Raw genomic sequence first — 17,371 nt, 5'->3', positions numbered from 1 at the left:
CAGACTGTTGGCGCCCGCTGCCTGCGGCGCCAGGTGACTTTGCACAGCCCCCACAACTGGGGCCACAAGAGCTAGGCCGCACACGAGACAGGACGGGGCCGGCGGCGGTGCGGAGAGCCACCCAAAAGCAGCCCTCATCCCCACAGGCAGTACGGGGCAGTCGGAAGGGGGGCTACAGGGCCCTGTGTTGCGGCCCCCGCCCACGTGCACCTGCGGATGGTGCTGGCATTGATCGGAGCCGGTGGACGACCGGGGTCCCACGGAAGACTTGGTGCGGGCGCCACGGGGAGAACTATTGGTGGAATCCCTGTCTGGACTCAGAGATCGGCCAGAGCCCAGATCCGGAGGCCGGGAAAGCACTGAGGACTCTGCACAGCTGACAACCCTACAGGTACAGCGCTTGGGGCATTTGGAGAATGAGGTCGTAGATCCTCCACCTCAGCCAGGAGGGCGGCGAGTACGCCGCGTCGTCCACAGCTTGCGGGGGTGGTGCAGGAGGGCCTTCATTCCGGACTGGGAGCGGAATCCGGGGTAGGTGCCGACTGAGGGGGTCCGGAGCAGCGGGGGCGCCCGAGGCTGGGGAACAGACAGCAACATGGCCGGCCAGAGGGGTGGTAAACGCACTGGCGGCACACTGCCGGAGATGCTCAGCAGATCCCAAAGCAAAGGAGATAAGACCCCCTCCTCACCTGGAGCAGCTGGAGGCTCGCACTCTGGCGCTGCGGCGGAGCCCCCTGTCACCAGATCATTCCTAGAATCTCTCTTTGGCACCCTCAGGGAGGACTTCCAAGCTCTGAAACAGGAAGTGGCAAGTGAGGTGCGAGAAATACGCAGGGACGTGGATGGCCTAGGCGAGAGGGTGGCCACGGTGGAGAGCTCCACACAACGACAGGATGAGGAAATCACTCTGCTGCAGCAGGAGGTGTTGACTCTCAGGGAACAGCAACTGGACCTCCAATTACACAACGAAGACTTGGAGAACAGGTCGCGAAGAAACAACATAAGGGTCCGGGGTGTGCCATCTTCGGAGGAGAGCCCGGATATAGTCAAGTACCTGCAGGACCTTTTTCGAGCAGTCCTGGGAGAAGGGACGGATTTTCACATCAGGATTGACAGAGCTCACAGGGTGGGACCCCCTAGACGAGCGAATGGCCCTCCGCCGGACATTCTAGCATTCCTCCCGGACTTCCCACTGAAGGAAAGAATAATGGCGGAGGCACGGAGGGACCGCTCGCTCACATTCCGAGGTCACCCTGTGGCGCTGTACCAGGACCTCTCCACAATCACGCTACAAATGCGTAAAGCCTTTAAGATAGTCACGGACTTCCTCAGGCAGCATGAAACGCCCTACTCCTGGGGTCACCCTTTCCGTATCATCTTTAAGTGGCATGGAGAAACCCACCAATTGCGATCTCTACAGGACACCTGTGAAGTACTTGGCATCACCACGGAGGAGGCGGAGTCCCCCGCACCGCGGAGCCGGCGCGCAGGTGATGAAGGATGGCAAAGAGTCGCACGGAGGAGGACGCGGGGAGTGTCCCGGAGGCCAGGCTCTCCGACCATCAGAGCGGGAATGGAGGATGCGGTCCGGATAGCTTCTGGGGAGCTGGGTGGCGCGGAGGACGTTGCTTTGACCGCTTGAAAGTGCTCCGGGGGGAGTTTACCTTGGCATCACTGCGACAGCTGGCCTGGGGTGGGGGGGGGGGGGCAACGGTCTGAACACGTGTGGCTGGACGTCCACTAAGGTAACATACCACGGACTGGTCTCTTGGACTAGTCTGGGACTTCTTGAAGTAGTTGTTGGAGGTTTCGGGGGAGGAGTACGGGTCGGGAGGTTGGGGAGTTTGTTGAGAGTATGGGGGGGGAGGGAGTTTTGGGGAGTTGGGAGGGGGGGAGTTAGGGGGGGAAGTTTGGGGCTACCCTGTCCAGAATCCCCAGAGCGACCACGCACATCTGTCTTGGCGCCCGAGCTAATTTGCATGTCGTTTCGATGCCACACACCTCGAGTCTAATGCACAAGGAAGATAATCTCTACAACTGATGGCGGACCTGAAGGTTTTGACCTTAAATGTTAAGGGGTTGAATAATCCCACAAAGAGGAGGGCAATCCTATCACTGTTGGAGGGCTCACAAGCGGACGTCTGTCTGCTCCAAGAAACTCACCTATTGGCTAGTGATTGTCACAGGTTGCGATCCCGCCATTTCCCTACACAATTCTTCTCTTCCAACACAACTAAAACGGCCGGGGTGGCTATCCTTCTGTCCAAATCCTTTAAGGGGGAAGTGTTGCACAAACTTGTAGAGCAGAAAGGTCGGCTTCTAGCCTACCGGTTCAGACTGGGGACCCTACTGTTCACGATAGGGACGATTTATGGCCCGAATGAACAGCAAGATAGGTTCCTCCGCACCGCACTCGAGGACATTACAGCGTCACCAGATAGACACATTATATTGGGGGGGCACATTAACTTGGTCTTTGACTCCTCCGCGGATAGATCAGCGCAGCGACACCCACAAACTGGGGAACTATCACACGCAGTGAAAACACAGCTAACTGACTTGGATATACACGATCTCTGGCGAGGGCTTCACCCGAACGATAGGGACTTCTCTTACTACTCGCATGCACACAAGACATATGCCAGACTGGACCATCTGCTGGTCTCTGGACCGGTCCGAGACATGGCCGCCACCTCAGACATGGGGGTTATTTCTCTTTCCGATCATGCCCCGGTCTCGGGAACCTTTCTTCTCCCATCGACATTTGCTCGGCGAGGGGTTTGGCGGCTTCGGGACACACTCCTCCATAAAAAGACGGTAGTGCAGCAGATAACTGACTCGGTGACAGATTTTCAGCTGCATAACTCTAACTCGGATACCCCACTGTCGACCCAATGGGGTGCTCTTAAAGCAGTGTTGCGGGGAGAATTCATTGCGATTTCGGTGGCGGACAACAGAGAGAGGGAACTTAAACGGGAAGAGCTCACCCAGAAGGTCAGGGTACTCGAACAGGTCCACCGCCGAACCGGGGCCCCCAGGGTTTGGAAGCAGCTGAAGGCAGCCAGGAAACTCTTATCAGCGTTAGATTTAGATAGGGCGGAATATGCCGCGCTGCGTTTGAAGCATGCCTATTATACAGGGGGAGATCGATGTGGTCGCCTATTGGCAGCCAGACTAAGGGCGGCGCATCAGAGTCGTCGGGTTAAAGAAATAGAGGGGGAGGCAGGGCCGCGGATTACGGATGACGCTGGCATGGCCGAGGCCTTCCGCCGGTTCTACGCAGAACTGTACGCGGCAGGGGATGCGCAGATGGAAGAGCCGGAGGCTTACTTGGACTCGGTGTCCCTTCCGTCCCTAGCCCCGGAGCAAGCAAACTATTTGGAAAGGGAGATACGGATTGAGGAAGTTGTTGCTGCGATTTCCAGACTAAAACATGGAAAGGCCCCGGGCCCGGATGGTTACACTACCCTCTTCTATAGAACGTTTAGCTCGACGTTGGCTCCAATTTTGACTAAGCTGTTTAACTCCTTCTCTGACCCGGGGGCTATTCCTCAGGACCTCTTGCAGGCAACGGGGTTGGTAATACCCAAACCAGGGAAGGACAGGACCCAGTGTAGCTCGTATAGACCGATCTCCCTCCTTAACGTGGATCTTAAACTTTACACGGGGATTTTTAGCGACGAGGCTGGCGCAGTACCTCCCAGGCTTAATTGAACCGGACCAATCTGGCTTTGTGCCTGGAAGGCAAACGGTGGACAACACTAAACGAATAGTGCACATTTTGGAAAAGGCCTCGCGTATTCCGGGGGAGAGGATGCTGCTTTCGGTCGACGCCGAGAAAGCGTTTGACCGAGTGCATTGGCCCTACCTTGAGAGCGTGATGGCACGGCTGGGGATGGGGGAGAAGTTTCGCCGCATGGTATTCAACTGCTATAGATTCCCGTCTGCGGAGGTGCGTGTGAATGGCTGGGGTTCGAAGAGATTCGCTATTGAACGTGGAACGAGACAGGGATGTCCCATTTCCACTCTCCTTTTCGCGCTCTACATGGAGCCCTTTGCTCCAGAATCCTGACGTGACCGGAGTACGGATGGGTGGTTACACCCACACAATCAGCCTTTACGCGGACGACGTAATTTTCACGCTGGAGAACCCGGGACGGGCATTGCCCGCAGGGATGGCTGAACTCCAGGCCTTCGAGGGTGTAGCAGGCTTTAAGATGAATGTGGCGAAGTCCTCGGCTTTGGATGTCTCCCTTACGCCTGCTACAAGGCGCGAACTAGAGGGGCTCTACCCTCTATGTTGGTCGCGGGACCAAGTGCAATACTTAGGGATCGCGCTGGCACCGACGTTGCCAGCGATGGTTAACATCAACTATGAGGCGATGCGTAAGAAAGTTAAGGAGGAACTGGGTAGATGGAACAAGGGGACGATATCTTGGCTTGGTCGAGTTGCAGCGATTAAAATGACAGTCTTACCCCAAATTCTGTACCTGTTCCGCGCACTGCCCCTACAGCCCCCTAGAGGGTGGATCCAACAGATGCAAACTGAAGTGTCCCGCTTTGTGTGGCAGGGCCGTAAACCCCGAATGCGCCGCGCCCTCACAACCTTGGCACCAGAGTCGGGGGGACTGGGAATCCCGGACCTGCGCAAATACTTCCAGGCATCACAATTGCGGTACTTGGTGGAATGGAGCAGGTGGGAGTCGGACAAACACTGGCTCTTCCAAGATCAGGCGGTAGCTGGGCGCCCCTTACAGGAAATACCGTTTCTCCGACGGTCGCACCGCCCCCGACTCTCTACGCCTCTTATTTAACACGGGTACCGCTGAAAGTGTGGGACGCTACCAATCGAACATTCGATCTCACCACGTTCCCATCCCCATTCATACCCATTGTGGACAATCCGGACTTTACACCGGGGACTGAACCTGGGGCCTTCTCGCACAGGAGGGAGAGGGGCTGCAGAGCGCTTTTCCACATGTACACAGAAGAGGGGATAATCCCCTTCCAGAGCTTTAAAGAAAGTTATCAGATGGCTGAAACGGACCGTATGAGGTACTGGCAGGTTCGACACTGGGCCCTGCAGCCACAAGTTAGAGAATCAGTAGACAGAAGGCTGCTACCATATGAACGGTGGCTGGCGACACGCACTTCAGACTCGAAACTCATAACCGACCTCTATAAGATGCTACAGCTCCCGTCCTCCCATTTCCATATTCCTGGTAGGGCTCGCTGGGACAGAGAACTAGGGAGAACACTTAGTCACAAGGAATGGGAACAAATCTCATACAGGGCAAGACATTCCGCTTACCATGTAGGTCTCACCGAAACCTTTACCAAGGTCTCCACTTATTGGTATCACACCCCGGAACGATTGCATGAGATGAATCGGCTTATAGATGACAGATGCTGGCGCAATTGTGGGCAGGTAGGCACATTGACACACATCCTCTGGGACTGCCCAGTGTTACAGGCATACTGGTCGGGAGTGATTGATGAGATAGACACATGCTTTGAGGTTGAACTACCCCGATTTCCAGCATACACCCTGCTAGGTCTCCCCAATGGTTTAATGTACCCGTTGAAATCGAGAAGGGGGAGACAGATCGCAATTATGTTGGGCTCTGCTGTTCAGAATATCCTCATACACTGGCGCACGCCGACCGCTCCTTCTCATACTGGTTGGCTACACAGGCAGTGGCATGTTCTGGGGATGGAGAAGCTCTCACTCACACTGGCTGGGGAAGTGGACAGCTTTGAGGAGCTATGGCAACCTTTCCACACACTATTAGCCGTGGAATGCAAGGAAATCACATGCCCGAGGTATTTGAGACTAATGAGGCTTACGCCACCGTTGTGATGTTCTATCCGAATGGGGGGGATAAGAGTGTGACCTAACGAGTGAGGTGGGGGAAGGAGAGGTTGATCGAGACGGAGCCTGGGTTCTATATTACATAGCGCTGGACAGGGTAGGGGGAGGGGGCGGGGGGGAAGGGAGTTGTTGGGGGGACTTGTTTTTTCAAAACGGGTACGAACAGTTGGGGAGTTGTTCCTTGAATTCCTTTGCACGTCTCCACGCACGGCGCCGGTTACTTGGGTGGCCTTCCTGGGCTGGGACACTCGAACTATAATCTCGGGGCGCCCCTGGCGTACGCACTGACTCTTTGTATGATTGTTTTCTTATGCCACTGTGTAGGAGAGTAGGGTCTGCAATCCTATGATCACCCAGATTTTTTGCTTTTGTTTCACTGGTTTACGACTTTCTCTGGCTGTGGGCCTGCTAATCAGACCCACAGCCTGGCTGTTCTCTTTCTAAATTACGATATGTACCCTAGGTGCATTTACCAATTGGTACTGGGCCACCTTATCAGACCCCGTAATGCAGGGCATAGGTGTACCCAGGGCCGCCAGGGGCTGCAGCATGTATTATGCCACCCCTGACTGGCCTCTTAAATTTGACACAACTGGCTGCACGACAGCTGGGGCGAAGACGTGTAACCACCCTTCGCTTTAGGTATAGTAGCCCTATATCTAACCATACAATGGACACCCGAGTCCCTATCAGTCACTCCTATGGCAGGCCTTATCAATCCTGAAGGCAGAGTGCGTGGGCTCGTGTGAGCTAGGTTCAGGCCCGAGCCGAGCCCGGCTGCAGCTTGCGGAATCAAGACCCAATAGCTGTTCCATGATAACGCGTACCATATCGGTAACTCCGGTATCGCGTTATCAAAGCATGTCGAAGTAAGGTGTCATACGAATCGGGGTGCTGCCCTCTCACCAATTCTGGCGATGAGGTTAGTATCCCACCCTTCTAGAGGGACACGACATGTACGTAACTGTGAACCCCGGTTAAAGTTAACTGAAGCCTCAGCTCCACAAAATGGATGCTGCCACCACAGACACAAGTCTGACCTCCTGCTGCTGGGAGTCCTTCCAGCGAGGAGCACTTGGACAAAGGGTTTCCTGTCGAGGGCGCTGTTCGCACCGTCCCAGACAGGGTTTGTGTATTCTGGGTAGGTAGGGCTTTGGCGAGAAGGTGACTGCGGAGTGGCACCCCGGTGCTCACTACGCATCTGCCGGTTAGAACCAGTTCCAGGGGCGACAGCCCTGGCCTGGGGAAAGCCCGGCAGGGGAGAGGGGCGTAACTACCCCCCTTCCTGGTCCCACCCTTAGGGCAGGACCTAGTCATGTACCCACCCCTTTCTTTAGGATAAAGACCGGAGCGGGGACCCTTCCAAATTAGATCATCTTTGAATCAAGAACTACTTTCTACGAAAGGACATTCAAGACTCTTCTCAAGATTTCTCCCTTGTGACTAAGGAGTAGTCACCCTGCATCAGCAGGCACCATCTAAGAACTCTGCGGTTTGCTGTAAGTCCTTCCTCAAGGAATCCGACGGCCCAGCTCGACGAGAACCGGCTTCCCTGGCACCTCTGACCTCTACCCACGTCATCAGCTCAGCTGTGATCTGTGGGTGCGACGAGACCTCGAGGGACCGGCCATCATCAGAACCTGCACGCTCTTAAAAACCAGCACGACCATCGAGGTAACTCTCTGGTGAGTGCTCTGGGGTCCGAGAAGCCCCGACCCTGAGCCGCTCTAGCACCGAAGTGCAGTCTCCCAGCATCTCCACGATCTGCGTGGGGCCCTTCTGCTCGCTGCTCAGCACGTTGTCTGGTCACTCGCCGCTGGCTTGTGCCCTTCTGTGACGACATCCGAGAATCATCACTGCTGGTCTGGTTGCTCCAGACTGGCCCTTGCTTCCATCTTTGCGAGAAGCACCCCGGACCCTCCTGGTCCACTCAAGACGCCATCTTAGGCCCACCCCGTGGCCCTGAGATCTGCCAAGGCTTGTTGCCCCATCCTGGGCCCAGCGACGCCGACAGCATCATCCTTCGTGGGACAGCTCGCACCTCCACCGTGGTCGCCGACAACGCCTCCTGGTCCGTGAGACTGCAGAGCCTAGCGTCGCCCACTCACCTAGTCGAGGTGACGGCCAACCGGTGCCTTCCTGGTACCCTCTGACTACTGGCTAGTAGTACGAACTTGGTCCCCTCTGCTTTCAGGTTTCATCAATCTCCGATCCAGGCTTGGATCTCTACGAACTATTCAGCACTGGTCGCCGGCCAGCAACTCCTTTCTTCCGGCTCCTGACTCGTCAGCAAAGACCCCGACGCCTGTAAGACTTGTGCAGCCGCAGCCCTCGTGGCTAGGTAACTCGGCATTTCGGTGCCTGCATAGCCTCCTTACTCTAGGGTCCCGAGTCCCTCGCTTCCGACTTGCCTTATCGGGTCCGCCCGAGACCTTAACCTTTCCGTGTCCTCGGACACTTGTTTTAATTGTGCACTTGAAGTATTTGCTAAAGAGATTTGGTTTGTGCTTAGTACCCTGTCCTCATAAAGAGTACAGGGCTGTTGTGATTCTTAATAAATATCCTGTTTATTTTCATAACACTTGTGTGGTGTCCTTTCACTGGGTGTTCAAGGGGTACATGTGTGGTAAACAGCTGGCTTAACACGCCCTCTCGAGTCTTTAGCCTTAGACTGCTCGTATCCACGCTACTAGGATAGCTGGTCTATAGGTTGACTTACAACCAAACACCATAAGGGTCGTTGGAACGATACATAGCGGTCGCTAGAATAGCGAACGTTGCATATCGGGCCAACTTCTCACACACTGTACCTTTCTAATAAAATGCTTTAAACATAAAAAGGAGAATCTGGACCCCACATGCCCAGCCAACTTTAGGCCCATCTCCCTCTTGCCATTCCCTATTAAAATTCTAGAGAAACTGGCCACAAAACATCTCCCCAACTTTCTTGAGACTACTGATTGTTTGGATGTGGCTCAGTTTGGGTTTAGACCGGCACATGGGACAGAGTCGGCATTGGTGACTGTTCTCGATGACCTTCGAACGCGTGCCGACCAGGGTCGAGCAGCCTTTTTAGTGCTGCTCGACATGTCCGCCGCGTTCGACACGGTCAGCCATGCAATCCTGGTCAGGGGACTGACGGAGGCTGGGGTGTCGGGCTTGGCCCTTGAATGGCTGGTGTCATATCTCGATCAAAGGCACCAGGTAGTTGCCCTGCCACCCTTTAAATCCAACATCAGGAGGGTTGGTCAGGGAGTACCCCAGGGCTCGGCCATCAGCCCCATTCTTTTCAATCTTTACCTCCGTCCCCTGATCAAGCTGATTAAATCTTTTGGCATAACAGTCACCAACTACGCCGATGACACCCAACTTATCTTCTCGTTTGAGGGTAAGGACGGGGTGTCACAGGAGGTCTTCCATCGATGCATGAGCACCACGGCAGAATGGCTGGGTAACAACTCCCTACAATTTAACAGCTCGAAAACCGAGGTGCTACATTGCTCTATGGATCGGACCCCCAGACCCCTACCGCAGGGTTTTTGGCCTCCTGATTTCCAAGGTACTAGTCTGCCTGCCGAATCGGTTCAGAATTTGGGGGTAATGTTTAGTTCCGACTTACAGCTGGACACATCAGTGAACAAAACGGTGGCCACTTGTATGGCATTACTACGATCATTGCAAAAGATTCTACCCTTACTCCCGGTACAGACCAGACCAGAGGTAGTGCGGAGCATAATTTTAAGTCGTCTCGACTACTGCAACGCACTGCTGCTGGGGGCACCAGTTACTCTGCTAGGAAAACTCCAATGAGTACAGAATTTTGCTGCCAAACTGGCACTCTCGCGACGCTGCCTGGACTCTTCTGCCAAGGCACTTAGGGACCTCCATTGGTTGCCAATCTCTCAACGGGTGAACTTCAAAGCTTTGTGTTTGGTTTTTAGGGCTCTACACGGACAAGGCCCGTCTCCTATGCAGGACCTTTTCTCATGGTACATCCCTCCAAGACCACTCCGGTCAGCCTCGGCTTACTTGGTGGTAGTACCCAAGTTTCTGAGGTCCCGGATGAGTGGTCGGTCCTTCAGGTTTACCGCAGCGCGGCTGTGGAAATCTCTACCGGTAGGCCTGAGGGGCCTGGAAGATTTTTCTTCCTTTAAAAAAGCATTAAAGACCCATCTGTTCCCCAGAACAATGTAAATAGATTGGAAGCTGGAAACATCATGTATTGTGTCATAACAGTCTAAGCGCCAGGATGCCCGTCGGGTGACAGTTATAGTGCTATAAAAGAACGCCTATACATACATACATACATACATATCGCATGTAAATTATACTTAAGTATTTAAATGTTGCCTGTCTCTGCCGGCTTCGGAGTGAGGGGGATTTCGTTAAGGAGGTGGGTTTCAGAGGGGTGAAGAAGAAGCTCTCTAGTCTGGGGGTTGAGGTGGTTTGTGTTGCGCCACGCGCCGGGACTCCTTTACCCTGTCACCCGGGATGCTCAGCTCATGCATGCCTCCTTGTGCGCCGGCTCGGGTCCCTTGTCAGTGGCGTGCAGGTGCTTCTATGGATGCTCTGAGCTCTTCTTGCGGCTGCGTTTGGCAACCCGTGCCTGACTGTGATGGGGCAGGTGGGACTGCAATGTCGCCGGGCCACCTTCCCTTACTCTGGGAAGAGATGGTCCTGTGCAGTGAGAGCGCTCACGCCTGATTCTTGGTTTCCCGTTCCGACTTCCTTCCCATGTGGTGAGTGCCATTGTGCATGTGCATACATAATAATTAAAAATGAAAACAATGTAACATCGAATAAACTCTGAAGACTGTACATTGTTGGCACGTTCCTTGGGTTGCCTTAAATAAGGGCCTCTGTGACTGTGTGTAAATGAGTTGTAACATGTAACCCAATTCAGCCGAAAATACAGTCATGCTTTGCATTCTGTATAAAAGTTCCGAGTAAATAAAGTGCGAGTTTCTCTCATCCGTTTGTGGCAGTAGTTTGTATGTTTGTTTCCATCTCTCATAGTCCTAGTGCCAGTAAGCAGGCACAAACGCGTGTCTCGTTAATTCACTGACACAAGAGAACTGGCGTTCCCCTGCACACCGAACAAGTAGGGACATCAGAGGAGTGACTGGCCTCTGACTAGACACGAACTTGTCAGCACCAGCACCTTCGTCACTCGCCTGATTCACACAGTTTAGCTCAGTCATGCTGGTGCCAAATTGTATATTTGGGAGTGAGAGGATAAGGAGGGGCTGACGATCGACAGAGTGTTAAAAACAGTATCTGCGATAGGTTAAACATTAATTAAAATAAGTTTAAATGGCGTCACTGGAGTCAATTGAGAGGGCAGCTACGGTTTGCACTGCGAGCACGTTATGTAAACAGCTCCGTGTGAGTGCACCTCCGACCCAGCAAGAACTCCCTCAGTTCGGAGTGACACTGGACCAACAGGGCAACAGGGCAATTGGATATCTGACTATGGTTGCCCCCAACTTTTTGCCTGGTGTTTTGCTGGTTTCGACTTAGTTGACCTGGGACCCTGCTCTCTCTAAAATGGATTCCATGTACCCTAGGTACATATCTAATTGGTACTGGGCCACCTTATCAGACCCTGTAACTCAGGGCATAGGTGTAACCAGGGCCTACCAGGGGCTGCAGCATGTATTATGCCACCCCTGGCTGGCCATCTAAATCTGACACAACTGACTGCACGGCAGCTGGGGCAAAGTGGTGTAATAACCCTTGGCTGTAGATATAGTATACCTATATCTAACCCTAAAATGGACACATAGATTCCTATCAGTCACTCCTATGGCAGGCCTTAACAATCCTGAAGGCAGAGTGTGTGGAATCATGTAAGATGGTGCTCTGGCATGAGCTGAGCCCATCTGCAGCTTGCGGAACCAAGTCCTAATAGCTGTTCTATGATAACGCGTACCATATACTCTTAAGTGCATTATAATCCTCGCGGTTATTTGCTATCTTTGGTATCGCTTTATCAAAACATGTCGAGTAAGGTGTCATACGAATTGGAATACTAACCCCTCGCCAATTCTGGTGACGGGGTTAGCATTCCACCCTTCTAGAGGGACACGACATGTATGTAACTGTGAACCCCGGTTAAAGTTAACTCGAGCCTCAGCATCACAAAATGGATGCTGCCACCACAGACACAAGTCTGACCTCCTGCTGCTGGGAGTCCTTCCAGCGAGGGAGGCTTGGACAAAGGGTTTCCTGTCAGGGGCGGTGCTAGCACCATCCCAGACAGGGTTTTGTGTATCCTGGGTAGGCAGGGTTTTAGAGGAAGGTGACTGCAAGTGGCACCCCGGTGCTCACTATGCATCTGCCGGCTAGAACCAGTTCCAGGGGCACACCAGCCCCTGAGCTGGGGAAAGTCCGGCATGGGAGAGGGGTGTAACCACCCCCCTTCCTGGACCCACCCATGGGCAGGACCTAGTCGCGTGCCAGCCCCTTTTCCTAGTATAAAGATAGGAGCGGGCCCCCTTCCAAATTAGATCATCTTTGAATCCTGAAACTACTTTCTACGAAAGGAACTCTCGACTTCTTCTCAAGATTTCTCCCTTGTGACTAAGGAGTAGTCACCCTGGACCCGCAGGCACCATCTAAGAACACTGCGGTTTGCTGCACGTCCTTCCTCCAGAATCCGACCGACCAGCATGACGAGACCCGGCTTCCCTGGCACCTCTGACCTCTACCTACATCTTCAGCTCAGCTGAGATCCGTGGGTAAGACGAGACCTCGAGGGACCGGCCATCTTCAGAACTGCATGACGCTTATCCAGCACGACCGCCGAGGGACCCTCGAGCCTAACCCTGAGCAGCTCCAGCACCGAAGTCCAGCCCCCCAGCATCCACCAGATCTGCGTGGGGCCCTTCTGCTCTTTGCTGCTCACCGCGTTGTCCGGCTACTTGCCTGATGGCTTGTGACCCTCTTGACGACGCTCCACGACGACAACACCGCTGGTCTGGTTGCTCCAGACTGGCCCTTGCTCCCTTCCAACAGAGGAGCACCCCGGGTCCTCCTGGTCCACTCCAGACGCCATTTTAAATCCACCGCGTGGGCTTGCATTTGCCAAGACTTGTTGCCCCAATCCTGGTTCCAGCGACGTCGACAGCAGATACCATCGTGGGACAGCTCGCACCTCCATCCTGGTCGCCGACAACGCCTCCTGGTCCGTGAGACTGCAGAGCCCAGCGTCGCCCACTCACCTGGTCGAGGTGACTCCATCCGGTGCCATCCTGGTGCCCATCTAATCACTGGCTAGTGATTTAGACCTTGGTCCCCTCTGCTTACAGGTGTCTTCCATCTTCGATCCAGGCTTGGATCCCTCCGAATCTCTTCACTGGTCGCCTGCCAGCAACTTCTTCTTTCAGGCTCCATAGACTGCAACGAGGATTCCCGACGTCTTTCCAGACCTATGCATCCGCAGCCCCTGGGCTAGGTAAACTCAGCATTTCGGTGCTCCAGCATAGCTTTGCTATCCAAAGGTCCAGATCCTTTTTCGTTTCAGCTCTACCTAGTCGGATTCGTCCAATAACACTAACTTTACGAAATCTAGCATCCATAGACTTTGTCCCGCATCCCGCGTGAGAGTGCACACTCTGCACCTGATCTCCCTAGGCCTCCTGCTAGTAATCTGACGGTCCAGTAGTCAAGCCCTAGCAATCCCAAAGCCTATTAGAGTAGTACTTACCTGCTAGTAATTTCGCATTCCACTTTTAGAGTATATGGTTTTCCGTGCCCCTCGGGCATTTGTGTAAATTGTGCGACTTTGCGTATTTTCCTAAGAGCTTTGTATTGTGCTTAGCGCCCTGTCCTCATAAAGAGTCCATGGCTGTTGTGTTCTAAATAAATATACTTTTATTTTCATAACAACTTGTGTGGTGTCCTTTCACTTGGTGTTCAAGGGGTATATGTGATGGTATAACAGCTGGCTTAACACGCCCTCTAGAGTCTAGCCTAAAGACTGCTCTTGTCCATGCTACTAGGATAGCTGGTCTACGGTTGACTTACAACCAATCATCAATAAGGGTTGTTTGGACTGATACATAGTGATCACTAGAATAGTGAGCACTGCATATCAGGCCAACTTCTCACATTCACGACCAACAGGTGGACCTCCAGTCTCACGCCGAGGACCTGGAGAACCGCTCCCGGCGGCACAACATCAGGATTCGGGGAGTGAAGCAGGCTCCCGACACAGACGACCTCTTCCATGTCACCCAAGGCCTCTTCAACCACATCCTGGGCCGACCGGCGGACTCAACGCTTCGGTTGGACAGGGCACATAGGATAGGCCCGCCCAGGGCGGCCTCGTCCCAACCAGCTGACATCTTGGTCTGCGTGCAGGACTTTCCCACGAAGGAGGAGATCCTTAGCAAAGCGCGCCAGATGGGAACCATCTCATATGGTGCCCACTCGCCGACTCTATATCAGGACCTCGCCTCCATCACCCTGGAGAAACGACGGTCATTCCGACCGATCACGGCAGAACTGCGACGCAACATCCCATATAGCTGGGGTCACCCCTTTCGCCTGGTGTTTAAGCTGGACAACAAGGTTCACCAGTTGCGGTCTTTCAGGGATGCATGCAAATTGCTAGGCCTTGAGGAACCGACGGAGGATGACGATCAGCCCGGAGGGGGAGCAAATGGCACGGACGGCCCTGGGCAGAGGAAACAGCAACGGCGACGACGAAGACCGAGACGCCCGGCCGCGCAAGAGATCGAAGATGGTCGCCATGCTGCGGTAGAAACCAAAGCGCTGGGACTGGCAAACTCCGACAGCGGATAACCAACGATGAGGTGGCACGAGGGCTTTTGATGAGACTGTGGGGATTGGGGCCGACTGAGTCGGCGGCGGTGGCAGAGGTATTGGACTCCGACACCTTCCCCCGAAGGTGTCCCAACCTCCTCGTCTACAACTATGGACGTTGGACAGGACTATTTTTGATATTCAAGTTGGGGAAAGGGGATGGAGGGTGGTCTCCTTGGCAGGTGGAGGGTGGGGAGAGACTGTTTTGCTTCTTTGGCCAGTCAGGAAAAGGGGGTTTCTGGACTGGGAGAGACCTTTCCCATTCATCTCTGGATGAAGGACTATCAATGTTGGCATCTTGGGATTGCGGGGGGTGGGGGGCTGTCAAGGGTTTTGTTCATTGTGGGGAGGGGGGTGGTGTTGGTAAGGGGGAGGAACTCCGGATCCGAGTGAATGTTGGACTAAAAGGGTGTGGCGAATTGCGCAGATCTGAGGGTCCTGGGTGGCCGGGGCAGCTGCGAGACAGGGCTTGGCTGATGTTTTGGCCACTGGAAGTTTTCTCAGAGAGCGTGTGGGGTATGACTCCTTATGCCTGCGACTGAGTTGAGTGTGCTCACGTTGAATGTGCGTGGGCACAGTCCGGTTAAGCGGCGAGAGGTGCTGTCCCTGCTGGAGAATTCAAAAGCAGATATCTGTCTCCTCCAGGAAACGCATTTTCTAACTAAGGATTGTCATAGGCTTAAATCCCGTCACTTTCCGACACCACTTTTCTCATCCACGACCACAAAGACTGCTGGGGTGGCGCTCCTGGTGTCAAAGCGATTTAAGGGGAAGCAGTTACACCGGGGGACAGAGGTTAAAGGGCGACTCCTATCCTGCAGGTTCTCACTGGGTGCTCACACCTTCACGGTGATTGCGGTTTATGCGCCAAATGAGGGGCAGGAGAAGTTCTTCCACCAAGTGCTTACTGAAGCAGCGGCGGCACCTGATAGACACGTTCTGGTTGGGGGGGACCTCAATTTAGTTTTTGACAACCTACTTGACAGGTCAGCGCAGCGATCCACGCAGGCAGGCACTTTATCGGAGGGGGGACGGAACAGATTGTCAGAACTGGGTATGACAGACTTGTGGCGCTCCCTCCACCCGGACGACCGGGACTACACATATTACTCCAACGTCCCACAAAACCTATGCGCGCCTAGATTATTTTCTAACATCCACTTCATTTAGAGCGCTGGCGTCAAGCGTTGAGATAGGAGCGGCAGCCCTTTCCGATCATGCACCACTCACAGCGGTGTTTACCTTTCCACCGGTGGAGCGCAGTGCCCGTTGCTGGAGGCTTAAGGACACGCTGCTGCACAGACAGGGGGTTGTGGCCAAGATCAAGGAAGCTATAGCTGAATACCTGATACACAACACACCGACGGACACTTCACATGCAACACATTGGGCAGCACTCAAGGCAGTCATACGGGGCAAGTTCATTGCAATCGCGGCAGCAGAAAATGCGGAGAGGGCCCGTAAGAGAGACGAGCTCTCTGCCCGCACGAAGGAATTGGAGCAGGTACACCAGAGGACAGGGGCGCCGCGGGTGTGGAAACAGTTGTGAGTGGCACGTCAACATTTAGCAGCACTGGATCAAGATAGAGCAGAATACGCTGCACTACGGGTACGACATGCATACTACACGGGAGGCGACAGATGCGGGAGGCTGTTGGGTCGGGCACTCCGCGAACAGCAGCAACGACACTCGGTGCAGGAAATACACACGCAGGACGGAGTCACAGTGACGGAGGACGGAGCTATAGCGCAGGCATTTATTGACTTTTATACCACACTATACGAGGGGGCTGCTCTGGATCCAGCGGACGGGGCGGCCTTCCTGGACTCTGTGTCCATACCCGCTTTATCGACGGAACAATCAGAACTCCTTGACAGGGAGATCCGTCCTGAAGAAGTCATTGCCGCGATCTCCCCCCTCAAGCTGGTCAAGGCGCCAGGACCGGATGGCTTCACCGCCGCCTTTTACAAAACATTCTGCCCCCAGGTTGCTCCGTTGTTAACTGCCCTCTTTAATTCCTTCTCGGAGCCCGGCGCCATCCCAAGAGATCTGATGAGTGCCATGATCTCGGTCATTCCCAAACCGGGGAAGGACCGAACGCAATGCGGGGCCTACCGCCCTATCTCGTTACTTAACGTAGATCTGAAGCTTTACACCAGTATACTGTTGAAGCGGCTGGGCCCACCTAGGCCTGGTCTGATTGATCCGGACCAGGCCGGCTTTATACCGGAGCGCCAGACGGTCGACAACACAAAAAGAGCACTCCACTTAGTGGAACGAGCCTCCAGGTTGCCAGGAGAGTTCATGATGTTGGCAATTGATGAGGAGAAGGCCTTCGATCATGTCCACTGGCCGTACTTGGAACAGGTGCTCATCAAGGCAGGGTTAGGCGCGAGATTTCGTACGTGTGTTCTGAACTGCTATACCTTCCCCATGGCGTCGGTTCGGGTGAATGGCTGCTCATCGTCCGTATTCCCCGTCGAACGCGGAACTCGGCAGGGGTGCCCACTCTCGCCACTGCTCTTCGCGCTGTATATGGAACCCCTGGCGCAGGCCATGCGATCGCATCCGACCATTAAGGGGATTAAATTCGGGGCTGATATCCACACGATTAGCTTATACGCTGATGATGTCTTGCTTTCCTTTGCTTCCCCTGCGGCATCCCTGCT

Source organism: Lissotriton vulgaris, chromosome 9 (genome assembly GCF_964263255.1).
Source record: "Lissotriton vulgaris chromosome 9, aLisVul1.2, whole genome shotgun sequence".
Classification (NCBI taxonomy): Eukaryota; Metazoa; Chordata; class Amphibia; order Caudata; family Salamandridae; genus Lissotriton; species Lissotriton vulgaris.
The sequence above is the reverse complement of the archived record's forward strand: the minus strand, read 5'-3'. Positions refer to the sequence as shown.